The sequence below is a fragment of the Rattus norvegicus genome, chromosome 10, assembly GCF_036323735.1.
Source record: "Rattus norvegicus strain BN/NHsdMcwi chromosome 10, GRCr8, whole genome shotgun sequence".
In the NCBI taxonomy this organism is placed as follows: Eukaryota; Metazoa; Chordata; class Mammalia; order Rodentia; family Muridae; genus Rattus; species Rattus norvegicus.
The window spans coordinates 25,373,015-25,378,735 of record NC_086028.1 but is presented as its reverse complement, the minus strand read 5'-3'; positions in this window follow the sequence as shown (position 1 = coordinate 25,378,735).

Sequence of the window (5,721 nt, the reverse complement as noted above, 5' to 3'; positions counted from 1 at the left end):
AGCACTTCCATAAATCTTGCTTCAGCTAGGATCCTCACCAGTAGTCAATTGAAGTTTGAATGCTTTGTGTCCAACTTCGTCAAAGACTTTGTTTTTTTTTAAATATTTATTTATTTATTATGTATAAGTACACTGTAGCTGTCTTCAGACACACCAGAAGAGGGCTTCGGATCCCATTACGAATGGTTGTGGGCCACCATGTGGTTGCTGGGATTTGAACTCAGGACCTCTGGAAGAGCAGTCAGTGCACTTAACCTCTGAGCCATCTCTCCAGCCCAAGACTATTTTTTTTTAAATAAACCTATGACATATAGAGCAATATCCAGTTGTAGCCTTCACTTGATTATCAACAATGAGGTTAAGCAGCCATTTCACAGGCTTACAGATTTATTAGCTTCTCGTATTTGTACTGAAGTTAATCGCTTATTTCTATTTTATTTGGTTATTGTTCTTGATTCTCAGGAGTTTTAGAAAAAATTCCAGATACTTTGAAAAATTTATGTTTCTTTCGTTTTAAAAAATGGGAAGAAAGATACTATCTTGAAGATTCTTTTATCATGTCTATGTATTTATTTATAGTGTTTATAATATTTATAGCATGTATATTTCTTTATGTGTGTGTGTGTGTGTGTGTGTGTAAGATGCATATAGATGTATACACTCTCCGATGTACTCAGAGGTCAGAGTACATTTTTCTAGAGTCTCTTTTCTCCTTCCACCATTACATGGGTTCCAGGGATTGAACTAAGGATATCAGGTTTGCATAGGAACTACTTTTACCACAAGGGCCATCTTATTAGCCCTGTGTTATGTTTCTAATATCTTCTCAGTGCTTATAATTTTTTTATAGCTATTTCTAATGTATTACAGAAATAAGCTTATAATTTTAATGCATGTCTTCTTATTTATGTGTTTGTCTCTGTGGTGTCTTTGAAACATTCTTTATGTAGGAAACAGATGTTTTATTAGTATATGCGCGAGGCTTTGTCTTCAATATTTAAGCTTTTAATTTATATGAAAATTATTCATGTATGCAGATATCTAAGTAGATAATGTATAATAGAAGTACAACATATATATTTAAATGAAGGTTTTTCATGCAGAATAAAACAGCCATTTAAAGGGTACAGCACAGGCTTGGACAAACGCGTTCACACATAACCAACACAGTCCTCTTGTAGAGGTTTTAATCATCTTGGTAACCTCCTGTGCCTCCGTATTCAGTTGACCAACTCACCGGACCGATCCAACCCCTTTTACAAGCATAGGGTAGCTTTGTCTGCGTTCCAATTGTATCTAAATTGCTCCACTTGTGTGTTGCTTCCTGTGTGTTTTCCTTTTCCAACCATAGTCATGATGAGCTTTACATGTCTTTGGATGTTGTTTAGCAGTTGATACTCTTCATTTTTTAATGTTGCTACATTTTATTTATAGGCCCTCTGCGATATGTATCTTTGCCAGTTAGACGTTCTTCTTACTTTTGACTATAGTGGGAATGTTGAGACGAACCTATGGATTATAACCGTGTAAATAAATGTTCATTTCCTTTGTTTTTTTGGGGGGTAGTACACAGGAGTGATCACAAACATCTAATTTTGTAAAATACTACAAAATCATTCAAAAAATGGTTGTGTATTAATTTTTTCATATTTCTCCCAGCCCCATATGAAAGTCTACAATTTCCACAACCTCATTCATGATCTCATCAGCCTTACTTATTTTCAAAAAATGTGAGTAGGTCTGTAGTAATACCTCACTGTGGTTCTGTTGGCACAGAATTGATTTTTTTGTACGTGGTAGGAATTCAGCTTGATTCCTTTTCCCCCCACATGGACAGCCTGCTGTCTCAGCATCTCTTGTACACTGTATAATTTGCTCATTGATAGTCAGGCGCAGTTCTACACTGATAGTTCCTGAGACAATACTAAAACTAATTAAAACTTACGTAAAGACACACACTCTACTTTTTAAGAGCTTATAATAAAATTTTGAAGTATATCAGGCACATTTAACTCTGAACTTCAAATGAACCAACATCATTATTTCTTTGTGTAGGTGCCTGTCATACATGTTAATGTGTGTTCTGGTGTGTACTTGCCAGTGGAGATTAAAGAAAGATTCAGTTGTCACTGCTTAGTTTCCATCTACTTTATTTTTGAGACAAACTCTCTCATGGGCCTTCAGTTTACCAAGTATGTTAGGCTGGGTGTCAGTGAGCTCTGGTGATCTGTCTGTCTCTACCTGCCCAGAGCTGGGATCACAGATGCACGTTACCACAGTCAATGTTTTTACCTGGGTTCTGGATATGGGACTCCAGTTCTCATACTCGTGAAGCAAGCCCTTTACTGACTGAGCCACAACCCTAGTCCTAATCAATATTTTGATTAGCTTTCTCCAGAATTTAGATTTGTCCTAGCAAGGTTATTTCCTATCCAACCCCAATTTATTCTTTCCTTGTTCAGGGTCCTAACCTATTTCCTTAAAAATACATTCTTAATCATAAAATTTCAAATGTGTGTCTTTTTCAAAATGTGTTCTATTTGGAAAATTTGTTGATTTGTTCTTTATCTAAACTCCAGACACCTAGTTGATCTCACTGCAGACAATGCACATGGCTTTTTGTTTAAATCTATGCTTCATTTTTTTCCTAGTTAAAAAAAAAAAACGCAAAGAAGATAATTGAAAAACAAAGGCGGGGTTGGAGATTTAGCTCAGTGGTAGAGCGCTTGCCTAGCAAGCGCAAGGCCCTGGGTTCGGTCCCCAGCTCCGAAAAAAAAAAAAAAAAAAAAAAGAAAAAAAGAAAAAAGAAAAAAGAAAAACAAAGGAACCGGATGTAGATCTCTCCTGAGAGACACAGCCAGACTACGGCAAATACAGAGGCAAATGCCAGCAGCAAACCATTGAACTGAGAATGGGACCCCCGTTGAAGGAATCAGAGAAAGGACTGAAAGAGCTTGAAGGGGCTCGAGACCCCATATAAACAACAATGCCAAGCATCCAGAGCTTCCAGGGACTAAGCCACTACCTAAAGACTATACATGGACTGACCCTGGACTCTGACCTCATAGGTAGCAATGAATATCCTAGTAAGAGCACCAGTGGAAGGGGAAGCCCTTGGTCCTGCAAGACTGAACCCCCAGTGAAACAGGATTGTTGTAGGGAGGGCGGTAATGGGGGAAGGATGGTGAGGGGAACACCCATATAGAAGAGGAAGGGGAAGGGTTAGGGGGATGTTGGCCCGGAAACTGGGAAAGGGAATAACAATTGAAATGTAAATAAGAAATACCCAAGTTAATAAAGATAGAGGAAAAAAAGAAAAAAAATTACAGGTAAAAAAAAAAGAAAAAAAAAAAAGAGAAAATTATGAAGGCTAAAATTAAATATCTTCTACAGTTTTAATTTTTAGATATAACCATATAGTACATTTTTGTTTCTATTTGCTTATTAAAATGAAATGTGATGTTAGTTTTATGCATTAATCTTTAATATTTTCATTTTGGTCTCATTCCTAATAGTCTGTTCACAACAGTCAAATAGAATGTTCTAAACCAGTACTAAGACTTTTGTGCTTCTTGTTGAATTATAAGGTTAAAAATATAATAAAATGTGCTTACATTATTTAGGATACATATTTCAAAATTTATTCTTAAACTCCAAATGAAGATAAACATGTCCATAATCAAACACACATAATTATAATCATAATGTAAAATGTTTTAAAAATATTTGCGGGTTTTAATGTAACTTGAACTGTGAACCCTGTTTGCTTTTTAGATGTTCGTTTTAAGGACAGTAAATTGCACTAATGTTTGGTTTTCTAACATAAATTTTAGAGGAACCCTAGGGTGAGGTAAATCGTACATATTGAATTCATGTATTTCTATGTAACTCTGACATAATTTATATTTTCATCCTGAGGGTAGAACTTCCAGATTTATTTCTTCCTATTTAAATTCCCTAGTTAAGAGCATAGACAAAAAGATTCGAAGATGTCTAATCTCTTAAGGTTTAAAAATGCAATCAATCATTGTGTGTGTTAGATTTGTTACTTTTGTAGATTACAATCAATGGGATTTTTGCAAATGATGACAAAATTGGGTACAATGGTCTTTTGGCATTAATCGTCTTAGAAAGCCATCTGTAGCAGTTTCATATCTCCATATAATTGCCTAGAGTGGTTCATGTTTTCCAAGGAAAAATCTCTATACAAACTGTGCCTCATCTTCTGTTTTAAGCTTATCTGTTCACTGAATCTGAGATTTTTTTGAATCATTTTTTTTCAGTGATTTGGGAGTTTGCACAAGAACAGGCATAACAAAGTCAACTTTAGACAGGCTGTGTGCTGGGGAGAGGAGGCAGCATCATTCCACACCCATGCAGTGCTTTGATGATTTCTTTAGTGAAAGTGGGCATGGGAAAGGGGATTCATGTGCCCATAAATTAGTGTGTAACTTTTTCCCTTGGACATTAGACTGTTACACCAAGGAGAATGGACTGGGCAAAATGGACTCTGTCAACTGACATTTGGATACAGGACACATATGGCTATTTCCCTCTTCAAATGGTGAATGTGCACTTGTGGATGAACTCAAAGCCCATTCTGCCTTTCCAATTGTGAATGATTAGTGCCAGAGCTCAGAGCTCAGTCCTTATCTCAGATCTCCTTATTTTCTTACTATCCTTTTATTTTCTTCTATTATGGTTTTCTTCCTTTAAGTTCAATCCTCACAATCATAGTCTGCCTACACGCATACTCTTCATTGAGGTCAGAATATGGTTTACTAATCATGTGCTGGGATATTTAGGTCTATGCCCTTAGCAAACATGCTATTATTTTTCAAGCGAGTCTTTGATTTATATAAAATTCATTATTCTCTAAAACACACTGTCCATTCCCTCTGTCAATGTGAATGCATTATTTCCTGTTTTCATTACATTTTACTTGCCCATTCCTTCAGTGATAGAAACTCTGGCAGGCTTTGGAATCCTGGGATGAGAAACAGTACTTCAACCCCAGTCTTTACATGTGTCTCTGTGGAGATGATGGTGAATGGAAATTAGCACTTGCACTTCATGCTCGATAGGAGTTCAGCAACTGCTTAGGTTGCTCTTGAAACTTTAACTCTGAATGCATATACATATAAGGAACAGAATATGGACTGAACAGGTTATATTTGTATACTTACAAATATGCATCATAACAAAGGCAATTGATAAAATCGCTAAGTTTACTTGTAGATTTCTGAGTTTTACTACGGATATTTTATAGGTATTCTTAGAATATTATTATGTTTAATCTTTTGATGATCTTAAATATTATGAACGCCTTTCCTGAACCTGATAGTCGTGGTTAGGGCTTATTACACCTGATGCTGGTCCCAGAGTGATCAGTAAGGAGCTATTGTGATTTTTTTTGTGACTGTCATTGTAGAGTGTTGATAAATTTTTAACGATTGATTGTTGGATCTGAGAGCAGTAAACAGACTTAATGTGTGCCAATTTCTTGGGTGTAAATATTGACACCATATATATGAAGAAGGTCTCTAATAAAAATGTGTGTCATACTGAGCTGCTGCTTTCTGGCTCTAGCTTATCACTGCCAGAGCTGATCACTTGCAGAACAAAATGTAAGCGTCCATCTTTGCTCTAATTTGATCCTTTCACATTCACGTTTGGGTAAGATTTTGTTCCATTTAACTTAACATGTCAGCTTTATATATT